This window comes from Abramis brama (genome assembly GCF_963993115.1).
Source record: "Abramis brama genome assembly, chromosome: 20".
Lineage (NCBI taxonomy): Eukaryota > Metazoa > Chordata > Actinopteri > Cypriniformes > Leuciscidae > Abramis > Abramis brama.
In genome coordinates, this window is record NC_139982.1 from 6,688,485 (window position 1) to 6,709,083 (window position 20,599).

The 20,599-nt window shown below is 37.3% G+C and overlaps 1 long non-coding RNA gene and 1 gene segment (V, D, J or C); both read left to right on the forward strand.

The window, feature by feature from the left end:
• The first annotated feature begins 4,450 nt into the window (after window positions 1-4,450).
• Window positions 4,451-20,599, forward strand: part of LOC311071458 (Ig kappa chain V-III region MOPC 63-like) — a 178,588-nt gene continuing 162,439 nt past the window's right edge. The window contains exons 1-2 of the V gene segment in view: window positions 4,451-4,557; window positions 4,643-4,969.
• On the forward strand, window positions 12,735-14,471 carry LOC311071186. Its single transcript, XR_014603785.1, has 3 exons — window positions 12,735-13,166; window positions 13,850-13,998; window positions 14,088-14,471. It is a non-coding gene; the product is annotated as an uncharacterized lncRNA (long non-coding RNA).

Below are 20,599 nucleotides of genomic sequence, written 5' to 3' on the forward strand. Positions count from 1 at the left end.
AGCAACGGTAAACAATATAAAGTCTAAAAAGGTCATCCTTACTGTATTATTTAAAACACTGTATTTACAGTGTACTTACATGGTAACTCCTCAGAAACTGTCCACTTAATATAAAGTGTAAAACGGTCGGTCCTTACTATGTAATATGCAAAACACAAACCTCTGTGAAACACTGTATTAACAGTGTACTTACATGGTAACTCCTCAGAAACTGTCCACTTAATATAAAGTGTAAAACGGTCGGTCCTTACTATGTAATATGCAAAACACAAACGTCTGTGCAACACTGTATTAACAGTGTACTTACATGGTAACTCCTCAGGAACTGTCCACTTAATATAAAGTGTAAAACGGTCATAACCTACTGTGTAATATGCAAAACCCAAACCTCTGTGAAACACTGTATTAACAGTGTACTTAAACCCAAACCTCTGTGAAACACTGTATTAACAGTGTACTTACATGGTAACTCCTCAGGAACTGTCCACTTAATATAAAGTGTAAAACGGTCATAACCTACTATGTGATATGCAAAACCCAAACCTCTGTGAAACACTGTATTTACAGTGTACTTAAACCCAAACCTCTGTGAAACACTGTATTAACAGTGTACTTACATGGTAACTCCTCAGGAACTGTCCACTTAATATAAAGTGTAAAACGGTCATAACCTACTGTGTAATATGCAAAACCTAAACCTCTGTGAAACACTGTATTTACAGTGTACTTAAACCCAAACCTCTGTGAAACACTGTATTAACAGTGTACTTAAACCCAAACCTCTGTGAAACACTGTATTTACAGTGTACTTAAACCCAAACCTCTGTGAAACACTGTATTAACAGTGTACTTAAACCCAAACCTCTGTGAAACACTGTATTAACAGTGTACTTAAACCCAAACCTCTGTGAAACACTGTATTAACAGTGTACTTAAACCCAAACCTCTGTGAAACACTGTATTAACAGTGTACTTAAACCCAAACCTCTGTGAAACACTGTATTAACAGTGTACTTAAACCCAAACCTCTGTGAAACACTGTATTAACAGTGTACTTAAACCCAAACCTCTGTGAAACACTGTATTAACAGTGTACTTAAACCCAAACCTCTGTGAAACACTGTATTAACAGTGTACTTAAACCCAAACCTCTGTGAAACACTGTATTTACAGTGTACTTACATGGTAACTCCTCAGGAACTGTCCACTTAATGTAAAGTGTAAAACGGTCATAACCTACTGTGTAATATGCAAAACCCAAACTTTGGTGCAACACTGTATTAACAGTGTACTTACATGGTAAGCAAACAGCAAATGATGAACGTTTGGTCTTACTAACAGGCAACTGCACATGACTGGCCAATGTAGACAATCTCCATCTCCAGACTTCCTCTGACCCCTGAGGAGGGAAAGAAATGCCCTTATCACAGGGCCTGACCCCAGTCCCGGTCATACTCAGATAGGGTTATTAAGTTATATTAAGTGGACAGTTCCTGAGGAGTTACCATGTAAGTACACTGTTAATACAGTGTTTCACAGAGGTTTGGGTTTTGCATATTACACAGTAGGTTATGACCGTTTTACACTTTACATTAAGTGGACAGTTCCTGAGGAGTTACCATGTAAGTACACTGTAAATATAGTGTTTCACAGAGGTTTGGGTTTAAGTACACTGTTAATACAGTGTTTCACAGAGGTTTGGGTTTTGCATATTACACAGTAGGTTATGACCGTTTTACACTTTATATTAAGTGGACAGTTTCTGAAGAGTTACCATGCAAGTACACTGTTAATACAGTGTTTCACAGAGGTTTGGGTTTTGCATATCACATAGTAGGTTATGACCGTTTTACACTTTATATTAAGTGGACAGTTCCTGAGGAGTTACCATGTAAGTACACTGTTAATACAGTGTTTCACAGAGGTTTGTGTTTTGCATATTACATAGTAAGGACCGACCGTTTTACACTTTATATTAAGTGGACAGTTTCTGAGGAGTTACCATGTAAGTACACTGTAAATACAGTGTTTTAAATAATACAGTAAGGATGACCTTTTTAGACTTTATATTGTTTACCGTTGCTGAGGAGTTACCATGTAAGTACACTGTAATTCAACATTAGTCCTGCCAGTCATGGTATAAACATAGGAATCATCCTGGTTTACATATAGTTTCAGTGTATCCCAAACTGGTAACTGCAGTATTGGATTCCATGTGGAATTGGAAGAACTTGATTAAATACATATTGTTGTTACAAAATGTAGTTACATAATTCCTGTTACACGTGTACTTACTGAAGTGAAAAAAGTGTTGTTACCAATGTACTGTTACACATTTGTACTTACGCATACCATTCCGTGAGTTGTTACATATGTGTAGGTACACAAATATTACAGCTGTACGTACTATGTACCAGTGTGTACTTACGCTGTAGTTACATACTATGTACACATGTAGTTACCATGTAAGTTCACAGGTATTAGGGCCACTTAATATAAAGTGGGACCCGTAACAAGGAATTTGTAAATATTATTAAACATTTTAACTTTGGTTACAGTCATAAGTAAAGTTTGCCACAATATCTAATAATCATTATTATTAATAAATGTTGTTCTTGTTTCCACTGTAAAACACTTTCTGAAATCTAAATTGTATTTTTTTATTAGGTGATTAAATAGACAGACTTACCGATCACCAGTTTAGTTCCTCCACCGAAAGTCCACCACAGTGATACAATCTAATGAAACGCTCGTACAAAAACCTCTATTCCACTCGAGTGAACACACACTCCAGCAGAGAGAGAGAAACAACACTTCAACACACTGATATTAGAAGATCCTCAGCTCTTCTCAACACTCACTCATTCAGATTTGACTAAATGCTTTCTGATATAACACTGTTTAAAGAAATATATTTGATGAGCTGTGACCTCTGAGGTGACCTTTGACCTCTTTGATCATGGATGATGTTGTGGAGTTTCTCATAATGATGCTTCTGTTCTTCATATGCAGATCAATCATCATGATTCACAGAAAAACCTGCAGCTTCAAATAAATGAATCAATAATTCTGAACATTTCAGATGCACATTGTTTAATATATAATGACCTGATTATGAGTCCTGATGAACTTCATGCATGTGGAAAATGTGGGAAAAATAGACATCATGATAATATTTCCCAGAGAGCAACATGTCAACATTGATTCCAAAGACCATAATGGACTTTATTTTTATTATTATTCCTCTAAATATAGTAAAACTGATTTATTTAGTTCTTGATTTCTCATTGTTAACATGCTTGTAAAGGTGTAGCACAGAACTGAACTCAGAGAAACTGCTGCGTATGACATATGTTTAAAATGATCTACATTCATGATTCTCCAGACAAAACCTAGTGTCTTATCAGCCTGACAAACATAAACAGAAATATTTCACAAATAATACATATGTACAATTAATCACTAGATTGTTCATTAACCCTTGTGTTATGTTGGAATTCTGTGCACTCCCCTGATGGTCCAGGTCAAATTGACCCGCATTGGATTTACAATACAATTCCTCAAAAATCACACTATGAAAAACAACAAAGATTCAGGTACAAACTGTAAACTTTTAATATCAACATTTGTCAAATATTCCAAAAAAATATATATATGAAGATATGATTTAATGAAAAAATTGTTTAACCATTTTTAAGACAAAATTTGAATATACATTATATTTATATATATTTGAATATACATTTTTTTGACTTTTTTTTTTTTTTGCTTAGAACGTCATAACTGAACAATTAATCAATTAATCTGAGCTAATTTTTCCTGCAGTCTATGTCGAAGTCTCAAGATATTTCAGATATCTTGAATATATTAATGAGAGCTTATTTTACTATCTGTGTCTGTCAAAGATTTTCATTTGTAATTTGCAATTAACTCTGAACACCATGATTTAGCTTTTTCAAGTGTGTTTGGTTTGGGTTAGAGCACTTTTAGATACACTTACACTTTAGAACTGGAGTTGATGCCCAGTTGATACATAAAATAAATGTTTTTATGTTGTGTCTGTACAGTTGCTTTTGAATAGCCTATGCGGGTCAAATTGACCTGCGAACATCACAAACGTAATAGTAATTTTGTTTGTATATGTCAAAAAACACCAGCATGTTGAAACTTTGCATGCATGTTCATGATGATAAATGAGAAAAAGTCACAAAATATCAAGAAAAAAAACATAGGTTAACCAGTATTTACAGCAACTATAAAATCTAAACGGGTCAAATTGACCCGCAACATAACACAAGGGTTAACATTATTCTGAAAGTAAAATCTTCTATGTAGAGTTTATGAGTTTGTTATCAGCACAAGCTGTTGTAAATCCTGCCCACTTCTTTGCATTGTCAGCACATGCTTCAGTGCTCTGAGAGTGTTTATAGTGCTGTGAGTTTAACACTTCATGACTGAGAGCAGAACAGAACACACTCTTCATCATCACACAAGACTAAACTACAGCAATGAACACAATCAACATCTTCATCTGGACCATTGCACTGTTTATTCAAGGTTTGTGTAATACCGTTTTTACAATGATTATTAGTTCTTTTAAAATTTTAAATATTTAAATTATTTTTTTCCTTTTTTCTTTCAGAGTGTAGAGGACAGATCACTGTAACCCAGAGTCCATCAATAACAGCAGTTCAACCAGGAGAACAAGTCAGAATAAACTGTAAAACCAGCAGTGATGTGTATTATTATAGTTCATATGGTCATTACTTACACTGGTACTCACAGAAACCTGGAGAAGCTCCTAAACTCCTCATATATACAGCATCAACCCGTAATACTGGAACTCCATCTAGATTCAGTGGCAGTGGATCTGGCAGTGATTTTACTCTGACCATCAGTGGAGTCCAGACTGAAGATACAGGAGATTATTACTGTCAGAGTTTACACTATCCAAACAGTAAATGGGTGTTCACACAGTGATAAAGAGTCGTACAAAAACCTCTGTCAGTCAGACGTCACAGTGACTGCACTGATACAGCTGAGAGAAACTGCAGCTGCTGATGGAGGATCACAAACTACACAATATCAAACCTTTCACAGACTTTATTCATTATTATGATATGAGTAAACATGTAATATAATAATATAATCTTATATCTCTTACTAAACTGGACTAAAATGTGGAGAAAATGTGAGTGTTGCTTGTCCCTGTAAAACTTGCCACTACAATATTATCTATACAACTTAATGGAGTTTATTGAAAATAACTCAGTTTAGTTGGATTAACAGTGTTGTTCATCATTATGCACACTGTATATAATGAATCACTATATAAAGTCAGATGTCAGTGAGTATAAAACACTGAGAGTCCACAGTCTGAGCACAAGCGCTACTCTTCAGCACAAACCACAACATTCAATAACAGAAACAACTCTAAATGTCCAACAGAACTGGGCTGCGTTCTCCGATAACGTTGTCTCTTAGCGCGCTACGAAGACTCAAAAGGTACACCTTAACTACAGGTATACCTTTCCTACGTGTGTTCTCCGAACTATACCTTAGGATGTTGCTTAAGGTAAACCTTCTTAAGTTCGACCTTAGCAGGCGCTGTCCATGGTGGAGGCGCTGAATAGGTTGATATCGATGCCTCGATGATCGATTGTGCGCTCTTTCCTTCACAGCGGTATAGGTAAAGTATTGAGAAAACAATGTTCTTTATAAAGAAGCGTTTTAGAAATAGTACAAACTGCATTTATCGGGGCTCATTGAAATATGTACATGCAGAAATAAATATGAGTATGTGTTTATAATTTAGCAAGTGTGCAATCCCAAACCCTCACGGCCATAAGTGTGTTAATGTTCTCCACAACGTATGCTGATTATCCACCAGCCATGTAGTTGACATACACTAACTGGCTCAGCGGACGGCGCCGTCTTTGATTTAAAACAAGTACTCGCTGTCTCACTGCCATAGCTATAAAGTTTGTGTAAACTCATCTTTCTTTATATAGACTCCTAAGCCTTTTCTGTCAAATGGTTCGCCAGCTGATGTGCCTTAGGATAGTAATTAAAAAAGCTAACAACCATTAGTGTATGGAAACTTTATTAATGAAAACACTTCCATACACTGGGTGTAGGCTATAACAACTTAAGTATTTTATGTGTAAAATTTTAAAGTAAAAATGTAATTTTAATACTAAATCAGATTTTATATTAAATGTTCATATAAAATTTTCTATGTGTAATTAAACTGCGATGTAAAAAAGCTTTTTGCGTAGTGGTGGCCACTAGCGGTATGAACCGTCAGCAGCGATAAGGTAGGCTATAGCTAAGAGCGCTCCAGACCAACCTTACGAACTTATGACTTACAGAAGGTATACTTAACTAAGAAGGTTTCGGAAACCACGTATTAACGATAAGGTACTTCTTAAGGTACAACTTAAGAACGACGTAGCGTTAAGGTAGTTTCGGAGAACGCAGCCCTGAACATTAGACATTAACATAAACTGCCAACATCTTTCCCCGTGTGCTCTACGATCTACTTCAGGCTTATGATGCTAAACGCAGCCCTGGGCCGTGGACCTGGAGTTCCCAGCATGCTTTGCAAGGGACTGCATTAGGAGAGTCAATTAAGGTATTAAGTGTTAATTTATGTGTTTTACACTGTATCACTGAAGGGCCTGTTTCTGTTTTCACACAATTACTCTGCGTCGGTCCTAAAAAAATTATAAAAAAAAAAATCCTATGCTGACTTTTTTGACAAATGGATCAAACCGACTGTATAATATGAGCCAGTTCAGAGTGTGCATCTGACACAGGTGCACTGATGATATGAACAATATATGGAAACAACCTGAGAGGAGAGGAAGAGTACGTGTAAGAGGAGGATGAGGACGAGGAAGAGCAAGGGGACAGTGTTGTCAAGGCTGGATGTGTCTGACTAGAAGGTTTTTCCCTTCGTCCGGCAGGAGACAACATTGTCTGTGATGTGGACAAAGCCAGAGCCAGCAGGATCACATGATGCTGAAGCAGAATCAGCTCTCATTGTCCTCGATGTTGCAGCTGCACAACTTACAGTATTTGAGTCTACCGTAATATGCCTTTCATTAAGAGTTTTATTTGACCTTTTTGGCTTTTGCAGTTGGACTGCAGTATTTTTACAGTATGCAAATAATAATAATAATAAACTATTAATATGAACTAATATTCAGTAAAATACTATAGCCTACTTGTAGTGCATACAGAATACAATATGTTAACTCTACTCAGTTGCAATTACTAGACTTTTAATGTAATTGCAAAAATTGTTTACTGTATACAATATTATTCTTTTCTGTAACGTTCTGGATGCTGTTTTCTCCATGCTTTGATGTTGTGTCTGATGGATGTGTGTGTATGATCTGAAAGCATTGTTTGATTTTGAGTACAGTAATTGTTTGACTTTTTGAGAAGAGTCGATGGTTTTCTGAGTTTAGTTTGAAAATTTGGATTTGTGTTTAATGTTGTGAGAAAATGGGTGAAGCTTTCAGAAAATGTGTCTCAGCAACTGTGAAACACTGTAAAGAAAGGTCAATGCCTGTGATGTAGACAAAGTCCTCAGGCCGGACCCAACATGACTGATGCTTTTGTTCTGATCTTGACTCTGATTCTGCAGTTGCACAACTCTTCTGAGTGATTTATTTATAGCTACATTTATTTATTTTGTTACAATACTTTTTTTCTGTAACTGCAAACTTTGGATGCTGTGTTCTGCCACATATAAACAATGAGCCAAAACTAAATTATTGATCATTTTCATAAAATCATATGTAACACGTTCCTACATGTGCTTACGTGTTGTTAACGCGTTCCTATGGCGACCGGTGGAAGTGCCAGTAACTGATCGTCTTCCCAACATGTTGTTTATGTGTGAAGACACATTGTAACACTTTTGTGTTTTTCTTACCTTAGTTTAACTTCTTATGCTTCAGTTGTATCCTCTATAGTCCACGTTTGATTATTGCAATGGCTGATTTAGAAAGTTATGTGCGGTGTATTATTAAAGTTAAATAGCAGAAGCTATTATTAACAAACCCGGCATGCTTTGAAAAGCACGAGATATTCCACATCATTTTTCCCCATCTTCCAATTAAACGGAAGTTTCAGGAACAGACTGCTTACATCTCATATTTCATAGAAATACTTTACCATACATTCAAATGCAGCGAAAACTGACCATTTCTATTAGACAAATCGATTTTACTAATATAACAATTGTGGTCTCAGATAAATATAAAAATGTGTATTCCTACTCTATAGAGGTCCGATATGTCTGAATCTCAGGAGGATATCTTTGATCAGTAGAGTAGACATCTCTGTAAATGCAAACAAAAGTGATGTTCTTTATTTCCATTCAAGGTCTTACACACAAATCAGCTTGGCTTCTATGAAAACTGAACGTGTTTATATTTTATAACCTCAATTAACATATCCAGAGCTGACTCTGAAAAGTCTAGCGGTTCATGAGAAGTTGAGAACAATTGAAAGTCTTTATCTTAAATGTAAGGTCCACTGTAAAGACTCCTGGAATTGTAATGTTAAACATCAAAGTAGCAATGAACTAAAATAGGTTTATGTTGAACTATTTTAATATTGATCAAACTAATAACAAATACATATTTTCTTTTAGAATTTTCTTGAAATTGCTGTAGTTTACAATATTCCTGACTGTCACGGCCAGCTCGTTTCCGACCGTAACATAAAGAGGTTTACACATACAAACAAACAGTTTGCATTGCAAGCTTACTTACAGTATGTGGAACAAAAATGATCTGTTACAGAAATATAACACAATGTCCAGGGATTTAAATAAACAAGATAAAATAATAGTCCAATGGGGTAATAAATGTTGGTAAATAATAGACAAACTAAAATAGAACAAACTGGAACAAACAACTTCTCTGGAGAACTACGGTCCACCAGAGGAAGTAACGCTGGGTAAATCAGTTCAAACATTTATACTGTCCACCCATCAATTATCCAATTAACAGTGACGTCACAGTCGGATGTTATACTGCCACCATCAGGTAGAGAATAAGGACAGGGTCGTAACACCTCCCTCCTCAAGAGATTCTGCAAAGAATCAAAGAGAGAAAAAATTAAGAAACAACCCAAAACAATAATTAAGTAGTCTGTCGATCCATGAATCATCTCCTACTCCACTTCATCTTACAGCACCTCTGGGCCCTAGAAATGCAAAAAGAAGAAGAAGAGAAAAACACGCAACAGAGACATCATGTTACATTCTAGAAAGAGCGTCAGCGATTACGTTATCCTTCCCTCGCACATGCTAAATTTCCAAATGGAAAGGCTGCAAAATGAGACTCCACCACACAAGTCGTTGGTTTCGATTTCTCATCCGATTTAGAAAAACCAGAGGGTTATGATCCGTATAATCCACAATTTGAGCAGCAATTGATCCCAAATATACTTCAAAATGTTGTACCAACAACACAAGGGTGAGGGCTTCCTTCTCAATGGTTGAGTAAACCTGTTGATGACAATTGGACTTCTTGGAAAAATAACTAACAAGATGTTCAGCTCCGTTCGAGTCTTCCTGCAAGAGAACAGCGCCTGCACCGCAAGCACTAGCATCAGTCGCAAGACTAAAGGACTTCTCAAAATTTGGAGCGGTCAAAACAGGGGCACTTGCCAATAAAACTCTACAGTTTTCGAAAGCTTGCTGAGATGTCTCAGACCATTGAAAAATAACTTTTGGGCTCAGTAAGGCCCCGATCACACCTAACGCGTTTTTCAGGTTCTAAACCGCGAGGCGCACAGCCCTGCCTTTTTTCAGTGCTTTTTCCCATCACACAGAACTAGCAGTGCGCTACGTTTTTATGTTGCTAAGCAACCACGAGTCAGCTGTCCTATCAGTCTAATCACGAGCGCTCTAAAAACAAAAAAATACTTGGTTTGCAGTTAAGTAAACTTTCACATTGTACAGTCAAAAAAACAAAAACAAAGCACAAGCAGAGGGCGCTTGCTCTGGCTTTGATCGAGGGTTAGAGTTGTATAAACACTCAGGAGACAGGGAAAAGGAGATCCATGTGGATACATGTGACCCTTAGAAAGAGGAAAGACCGCGGGGAGTGCCACCAATTGGTCCAGGAGCTTCGCCTTAATGATGGTCGGTTTAAGGCTTATTTTAGGATGAGTCGGAGACAGTTTGACAACCTGCTGTCAATCGTCGGTTCGAGCATCACAAAAATGACAGCCAAATATAGGGAGTCCATCGGTCCTGCCGAGCGGCTGAGCATTAGCACAGCTAATTAGCATTTGCATTTGTTTACGGTAGGTAATATTTTTGCTTGTAAATGTGTAACGTTCTGTAAAATGTTAATAGTCTATATCCTGCTGGGTAGTTTAACCTGTGATCGTACAGCATCATTTATGAGTTAATATTTAGTTAATATATTTTGTATCAGTACTCAAAATCTGTAAAGTAACTAATTGGAAGTGTTAGACAAACATATATATTTACAATATTACATCTGAAATTATGCACAGACACATTCACCTAGAGGTCAAGGCAGACTGCAACTCAAATGGGCCATTATTCTACCCAGGGTTATGTATGAGCATATACTTGGACATTTTAAAAATAACGTCTAGGCTCTTGCACATTCACTATCTACCATCTGAAGACACAATACATCCAACATCAATGTGAAAACAAAGGCTCTTTTATAAAGTTATGATTCTATAACTCTAGTGTATATGAGTTTGTTATCAGCACAAGCTGTTGTAAATCCTGCCCACTTCTTTGCATTGTCAGCACATGCTTCAGTGCTCTGAGAGTGTTTATAGTGCTGTGAGTTTAACACTTCATGACTGAGAGCAGAACACACTCTTCATCATCACACAAGACTAAACTACAGCAATGAACACAATCAACATCTTCATCTGGACCATTGCACTGTTTATTCAAGGTTTGTGTAATACAGCTTTTACAATTATTATTAGTTCTCTTAAAATGTGAAATGTGTATATTTATCATATACTGAACATAATTTTCATTTTTGTTTGTGTTTTCTTCCAGAGTGTAGAGGACAGATCACTGTAACTCAGAGTCCATCAATACCAGCAGTTCAACCAGGAGAAGAAGTCAGAATAAACTGTAAAACCAGCAGTAATGTGTATGTGTGGAGTGGTTATCATTTATTAGCCTGGTACTCACAGAAACCTGGAGAAGCTCCTAAACTCCTCATATATAGAGCAACAAACCGTTATACTGGAACTCCATCTAGATTCAGTGGCAGTGGATCTGGCAGTGATTTTACTCTGACCATCAGTGGAGTCCAGACTGAAGATACAGGAGATTATTACTGTCAGAGTTTACACTATCCAAACAGTAAAGGTGTGTTCACACAGTGATAAAGAGTCGAACAAAAACCTCTGTCAGTCAGACGTCACAGTGACTGCACTGATACAGCTGAGAGAAACTGCAGCTGCTGATGGAGGATCACAAACTACACAATATCAATGTTTACCACAGTTTCTAAAGACTTTAAAAATATACATTTATCAGTGGTAATATATTTGATATGAAATAAGAGTTAGAGCTGATATTGATTATGGCACTGGGATGTTTTATTGTCAGTGTTTCAGATCACAGTATGAGAGCGATGCGGAGTGAAGCAGAAACACCAGTTGTTTTTAATGTGTAAGTGTTTAATAAAGTCAGTGGTCTTCACTATTGTTTTCATGACAGCCACACTGATGGGAGATATTCAATAGGAGAGACACTTTATCAAAGTATCAAAAGTTTCATCCAGTCATAAATACCATGTTTGCTTATTAATCTGTCATCTCTGAACATACAATATGTGGGTCATCATTCTTTATCATTTACCAGTTAAATTTGTAACTGAGACAAGATGATTTCCCTTAATGACAAAAAAATAGGATTAGAATATATTTTTAATGACCTTAAGTCATTTATTTTCTACATTAGCCCATCATGTATCTAACCATCCAAGAGCACATTCAGCGTTAAGAGCTGGACAGAAACTCTGCAGATACGCTTACATGAACAACTTGTGTTTCAATCGGACTGAATTCATTATGATTGATGAATATGAATGAGTTTACATGAACGCTAAACGAGTGATCGGGTTAATGTGTGCGTTTATATGTCACAAGAATCAGGGTATCTTCCGTCCATTCCAAATCCGTTTTCAATTAAAAAACAGAAAACAAAAAATGTAATCGTTTTTCAATTTATTATATCCGTCATAAAATGAAGAAAAAAGAAGATGGATTTTAAAAAGAAGGAATTAATACATTTTCCTATATTTCGTTTCTCAATCTTACTTCTTAAAACTAAATTGTGAAAAATGAAATAAACAAAATCTTAAAAAGCTACATTTTCCACGACGGAGCTACCTTTTTTCATCAGCATTTGCAAAGGTAAACGGCAGGGGGAGCAAAGATTATTAATTATTACAAGACAAAATTATTACAATGGCATCTTTAGCAAGGCACGCAGATGTGATCGTCAACATGATTGATGATCATAATAAAAATATTTATGCACACTTATCCCAAACGGGTGTACAAAAATGCTCTGCAAGGAGTGTTCGCAGATTTTGCAAAGAACACAACGTGAAAAGACGCAGCCACGTTGATGATAGTCATCTAGAGATGGCAGTGGCCAGAGCTATAAATGAGGTAAGTTTATTATTCATGTTTATTCATGTTATGTAAGGGGACATTTGTTATGAATGCAGCACAAAAATATTCAGCCTGCAAAAGCAAATCTATTTGTTATTACTGATAATGATTGTGTCTTCCTTTCGCATTTGCATTTATTGTACATCTTTGCCAGGATTAATGAGAAGATCTGGCATGACATGTAATCTCAGATGTATATGTAACACTCTTTGTAAACACACACACACACACACACACACACCTATCATTAAGGGGACTGTCCATGCGTAATTGTTTTAGTATAATGCATACTAATGAGTTATATCACAAAAACAAGATTTTCTTCTTTGTTCAACATTTGGGCGCACATTTATGACAGGTTATCTGTCATCAAAAGGCATACGTGCAGGTGAAGTTCGGGTCGGTAAAGCACTACGACTGGTTCATCACCATATCATGAACTGCGACATACGGTTGGTTTTACCCTGTCTTTAAGGCCTTTAAATTAGTTATTTAATGCAGTTGTCTAATCATTTAAAGTTAAAGCTTATTAATTAAATAGTATTATTGTTGATTATTCCTGAGTGAGTCTGAAATGCAGTGGCAGTTCTGTCACAACATGCGTCACTCCAAACATCACCAGCTTCTCATTTTGGTCCAAGTGTAGTTTATGTCCCATGTATTCTGCATGGTAGGGGACTGGATTCAGATTGCGTAAACCCTAATAGTTCACAAAACAAGCTGTTATAACAGAACTGCCACTGCATTTCAGACTCACTAAAGAATAAATGTTAATGGGGCATGTATTAACCTGTAAACTTTCTGATAGATTGTTAAGTTGACAGGTTAATACATGCCCCATTAACATTTATTCTTTGTGTGTCAGTCTTAAATCAATGGTTCTCAATTCCTGACCTGAGTGAACACATCACTGCACTTTTCAGATGTCACAGACTGGAAACGTTTTTGACTCCCTGACAAGATATTTCTATGGGCCCCCTACCCATTAAACACACTATATCACAATACTTTGGCCCTTATGAACAATTTGAAATTCAACTGGTCTAACTAGAACTGAGAATCATTGTGAACTAATTCAGCAGGTTTTGAACACTTAAACTGCACTGCCAGTTTTGAAGCCTGGATTTTCTTTCAGAGAAGCTGTGACAAAAAAACGGCATGTGGGATCAAATCCGGGTTGACCATGGAAAAGAGTTTTATATGTGCCTGTATATCCAAGAGCTGCTGTCCAGACACAGATACAATATAAACAGGCAACCATATGTCCAGACAAAATCATCAAGGGTACGTTTTCCCTGCCACATTAAGAACCTCACCTGAAGTCCATCATTTCTTTACACAATAAAATAAATAGTATGATACTGTATCCACAGAACCTCAAAGTTGAGCAAATATAGCCAGAAATAAATAACAGAGTCAACTATCCCCTGAAAGAAGCCCTGCTGCAACTTCAAGACTATGAGGTGATCAACACGGAGGACAACACAACTAGATTTTGTGTATCCGATCTCACTTGTCAGGTTTCCTCAATTGGGCTTGAACGAACTGCTTAGAGTTCTCAACGGGCCTGAAAATTACAACCCGACCCGACCCGACCCGTGGCTTTTTTTAAAGCCCGGACCCGATGTAACCCGGCACATAAACATGAATTATCTGCCCGAACCCGGCCTGCGGCCCGACGGATTTTTTTTTTTTCTCTCATACACGTATTATCATGACCAGCAGACGGGAATTCAAATCTTTTTGAATCCTCTGAGGTGACCTTTGACCTCTTTGATCATGGATGATGTTGTGGAGTTTCTCATAATGATGCTTCTGTTCTTCATATGCAGATCAATCATCATGATTCACAGAAAAACCTGCAGCTTCAAATAAATCAATAAATAATTCTGAACATTTCAGATGCACATTGTTTAATATATAATGACCTGATTATGAGTCCTGATGAACTTCATGCATGTGGAAAATGTGGGAATAAATAGACATCATGAAAATATTTCCCAGAGAGCAACATGTCAACATTGATTCCAAAGACCATAATGGACATTTTTTATTATGACTCTAAATATAGTAAAACTGATTTATTTAGTTCTTGATTTCTCATTGTTAACATGCTTGTAAAGGTGTAGCACAGAACTGTACTCAGAGAAACTGCTGCGTATGACATATGTTTAAAATGATCTACATTCATGATTCTCCAGACAAAACGTGTCTTATCAGCCTGACAAACATAAACAAAAATATTTCACAATTAATAAATATGTTCAATTAATCACTAAATGGTTGAATAACATTATTCTGAAAGTAAAATCTTCTATGTAGAGTTTATGAGTTTGTTATCAGCACAAGCTGTTGTAAATCCTGCCCACTTCTTTGCATTGTCAGCACATGCTTCAGTGCTCTGAGAGTGTTTATAGTGCTGTGAGTTTAACACTTCATGACTGAGAGCAGAACACACTCTTCATCATCACACAAGACTAAACTACAGCAATGAACACAATCAACATCTTCATCTGGACCATTGCACTGTTTATTCAAGGTAAGATGTAAAAACTGAGTCTGGTTTTGGTGTTTTTGTAAAAGTATATGATGATAATAGTTTTAAACACTAATAGTTTTTATTTTCTCTTCTTCAGAATCCAGAGGAGTGACTCTGACTCAACCTAAAGTTAAAACTGTCCAACAGAGTCAAACAGCAACAATAGAGTGTCATATGGATGTAGGAATAACCTATAATGGCTTAGCCTGGTATCAGCAGAAACCTGGAGAAGCTCCTAAACTCCTGATTTATTACATAAACAGCCTTTATACTGGAACTCCATCTAGATTCAGTGGCAGTGGATCTATCTATGGCACTGATTTCACTCTGACCATCAGTGGAGTCCAGACTGAAGATACAGGAGATTATTACTGTCAGAGTTTACATGAAATAAGCAGTAAAGATGTGTTCACACAGTGATAAAGAGTCGTACAAAAACCTCTGTCAGTCAGACGTCACAGTGACTGCACTGATACAGCTGAGAGAAACTGCAGCTGCTGATGGAGGAGCACAAACTACACAATATCAAACCTTTCACACACTTTATTCTTTTATTATGATGTACTACTACCATTCTCGCTGGAGAGGAGAGGACGCTGGCGCGTTTTTGGCTGCCGCTTCTCCCTCCGGGAAATCAAATCAAAACTTCTCATTGAATTAAAACTGTCTCAGCACTTACCTGGACCTTTTCGCCTGCACGTCTCTGCTACCGAGGGACCCAACCCAGTTTGGTTCGACTGCGTTTTGGGATTACGGACTGTATAGTTGGCAACGCCGCTCGATCGATCGGGCTAACACCCGCGCTTTCGGGCGGTTACGCTAACTTCTCCTGCCCAAGACGACTTCCCTCCCGGACGATGCAGTACCTGGTCCTAATTCTTTTTCTGCTCTCCATCCTGCTTCCTTGGTTGCAAAACTCCACTAACAACTTCATGGCTTTCCGGTACTCAGCTAAACATCTACTCTAGCTAAACCGCTATCCATCGGCTACTCCAGAGCTCACCGCTGAAATAAAAACCTTCGGACTACTTCAACGTCACCGTTACATCCACAGAGGCTCCCGTAGAAACTTAATACACATATCCACCGGGAATGACAGCTTCGGCAAAACACTTCCACATTGCTTCTCTTTCGCGTCCCGGCATCTCAACAACAGCAACACTCAACGTCATCAGAGCCAACGTCACGTGAACCATTTCAACCTCCAGTCAGTTCCCATTTCCGCTTCATCCCCTTCAAAACAAGAGTCTCTCAAGCTTGGACTATTGAACACAAGATCCCTTAACAATAAAAGCACCATTCTCAACAAATTCATCCTGGACTCACAATTAGACTTAATCTGTTTAACTGAAACCTGGCAAATACCCCATGACTATTTCTCCCTCAACCAAGCCCGGACCCGATGTAACCCGGCACATAAACATGAATTATCTGCCCGAACCCGGCTTGCGGCCCGACGGATTTTTTTTTTTTTCTCTCATACACGTATTATCATGACCAGCAGATGGGAATTCAAATCAACCTTTAATGTTCACGCCTTTTAACAATACAAACAATACAAACAACTGAAACAATAAACTTTAAATATATAAATAGGCTGTAGTAGCGACGGTGAATTAACCTGTGGCAAGTTTACTTCACCAACTCCATCTTCTTCTCCAGGCTAAAGGCGTGCACTCAGCGGCGTCAGGTCTGCCCCCGCCCCTCTCCATGATGCACGTTGCACGCAGCAGCCAGACTTTCTTTATGGTGACCAGCAGCGATGATTAATAAATGTTTTTGTTTTTTTTGTTTTTTTTTTACTGAGCGGAAAAGATTAAGCCCGAGGTCCGACCCGACCCGAGTCATTTGATTATATTTTCGACCCGAACCCGGCCCGAACCCGCGGGTCCCGTCGGGTTTGTCGGGCCGACCTGACCCGTTGAGAACTCTAGAACTGCTATCATGGAATGCACATAGGATTGCAGGTATTTCTAAACATGCATTTTTCTTTTTTTGGTTGTAACAATGTAAACATACAAAATTATACACAAATCATTATTTTGTATATAATTGCACCATTGTCAAGCTACATGTAGATTTTGTGTCCTCTCTATGATCGAGATCCCAGCCATTTCATGCCAGAGTTGGCTTTACTTACAATCTTTTTAAACCTTTCTTCTTGTTTATATATTAATTATGGTACTGCCGTTGTAGGAAAAGGAATACCAAACATCTTGCTGAAGGTGGGTGTCCAGCAAAGATTTCCGAGGAACTCCTTCCACAGGCCTCTGTGTTTGCTGACATGTACCAGCAAGATGTGGGGTCCTGTCTGACAAGAACATCCACATTCGGGACAGATCCCTTTTCTTGTGAGGAAGACAGAGCCCATGCGGAGGAAGAATTTGCTGATCATTATCCAGACATTACACTGGGCTTTGATCAGGCTGTAAATTATGACTTCACAGCCTTTAAAGAAGCCATATTTCATCTCATAAATGTAACAAGAAGTTAATCATGACGATAACACCAGGAACAAGACATTCATCATAAAATTAACATTTATTACATATTTCTGTGAACAATAATTTTACAAAGTACAAAAATAAACAGCAAGTCTTTTGAACATAGGCATTATCAATTGTATTAAAACAATGCTGTAATTTGATATCACATTAAAGCTTTAATAAAGTGCTATCCAGTGCTGCATTTTACTTTAAAAGTTGAACTTGACACTTAAACAGTGATATGTGGTATATAACTTACACTGTATATGATGTATATAATTACTCTGATTAAAGCAGAAAAAGTGCTGCCTGTAGTGCTTCTCACTTTTAAGTCAATAACTGAACAGTAATAACTTTTTTTTATACTGTATATGTATGAGTATATTTACTCTTAACGTGTAACTAATAAAGAGCTGCCGTAGTAGTGCCATATTATGAAACTTCTTAACGTGTGACACTTGTAACAGGTATACAGCTTTTTTTCCCCACTGTATTTAATCTTTGTTAAGATCACCAAAAGCAGACAATGCACCATCAGTTCCTGTGACTCTGCAGGTGTTTTCCCTTGAGTTGTCTCCTCTGCATTTCACACAGGTGTTGGCATTTCGCTGCCACTGGTCAAAGCACACTTTGCATGCAATGAGACTCTGACAGCAAACTGCAAAAACAGGATCATTCATGGGCCCTAGAAATTTCAAATAAAGAAAATTACTTGTTAGTTTTTTCATAATATTTCTGGGATCTTAATCCAGATAGAAGAGAGGAAAATATTACAGTTTAATTCACAAAATACTATCCTGGCTATCAACAAATCTTATAGAGACTAAATTATCTTGTTAACAAACCATTGCAAATTATGCAAGCAAATGCATTTTTAATAGCTGCACGTTCTTCGTCCGTGAATGTAATAAAACGTCTGCGTGCCAACGTGAGCTCAGATAAGCCTCTGATGGCCTGTCCAACCTCTGGCAGTTCTCGGGATGCCAACACCACCTCTTCAATTCTTTCTAAGACCTCTGGTAGCTGGCTGTCATCAACCCGATGGCTGAGGAAAGAAGTTACAATAAGCACACCATGTTTTTCATATATTTAAGTCGGTTAACTGTTAGTAACTAGCATGCTCCAAATATCTGCTATTTTACTTTAATCTTCTCCTTTTGGATCTCATATTCAAGAACTGTTGTTCAGGCACAGCAAAAACCTTCCTAGAATTTTGTTTCCAGTAAAGCTGACCCTGGGGAAATCATTCGTATTTTAAAAGATGAATTATGTGAAGATTGAACAAGTGAAAATGTTATAATAGGAAAACAACACTACTAAAATGCAGACACCAAAACAAGCTGCTTTCAATGTGCTTTTTGCCCTCTATCGAGGCTTCATCAATCAGAACCTGATCATTTTTCTTTAACTTTTTGAGGGTCAGATAAATTCAGGTCATTTTAATGCATTTTAATAATATTTTTATGTGAATTAAAAAAATTAAATCATATTTATATTGTTTAGCTGTATAGAACTTTTTTTTATCAACTGGTATTACATTTCTCTGACCTTACTGGTGTTTTCATTGTGTTTTTCTTAGATTTTTTAAAACAGCTTGTAGTCAATCTCATCTTTTGCAGTTACCTTGTGTTCCCTCTGTATCGAGAATTTCATTCCCCTGGCCATCAGTCAGTATCATACCATCTTCTGATCCAATAGCATCTTGGACTTTTGCCAAGATACCAGGAACTGATGCCTCATGTTCATGAAAACGGATAGCCACAGTCTTCTGGGATGTCCATTTTCCACCAACCAGGGGTGCGTTTCCCGAAAGCATCATTAGCCAACTATGGTCGCAAGTTCCGTTGTTATCAGCATAGTTCAACGATTTGGTGTTTCCCGAAACCATCGTTCCAACGAACGTTCGCAAACAACATCGCAAACTTGTGTGGTTGGAACGACAGCTCTCGAGCTGTGCTTAGAAGCAGAGTTTCTAGTTTACATGAGATGTAGACTGAATAAATCCTTATCTTTAGCAAAATAAGCAAGCTGACATTCAGTACACCCCGTGTTATTTATTTAGAATACATACAAATGTAATTTACGTCTTTTAGTTTGTCAAGAGATTTAAAGCACCGTTTTTGAAGACTGCGCATGTGCGAACGTGCTCTACTATGTAAGAACGAGCCAAATATTGAGTCTGGTAATAAAGCAAAATAACTGAGAAAAATTAGAAATGGTCTTCAGATGTCATGTCTGTAACTTATATGACAAAATCTAGCGTTAATTCGATCTCAAACAGATTAATTAAAATAAGTTATTAGTCCACCACGTGCGAGACGTCATAAACCAACGTGGTTGAACGATACTTTGCGACAGACGGTTTCGGGAAACAGTCGTGACGAGCTAGATGATTTCTCCAACGATGCACTGACTATGGTAGTTAAGCAGTGAGCTATATAGTTGTACGGGAAACACACCCCAGATCAGCAAGAAAAACATTCCTTGAAATGAAAATATGTTTAGTTAAATATCCAAAGACCACCCCATCTTCCTATAGCCTAGACCGAGGGGGAATGCAATGCCAACATACAGTGTAGTCACAGTATATTTCTGGCTTCAATAATTCAGGCAGACATACAAGTTGTTAAAAAAAACCTTCCTATTATTAGAGAACTGACAGTGAACTGATAACATATGCCATTTGCTAAGGTCTTCAGTTTTTCGTTACAAATCAAAAGCATCAACCAAAACTGTCATATAATAATATTGTTCCCATGTAAAAGTAGTTTAATGCATTAATTATGCACTGCTATATACATTAAAATGCATGTATGATCTAATCAATAAGTGTAACAGCAGTTATAACACATATTATCTA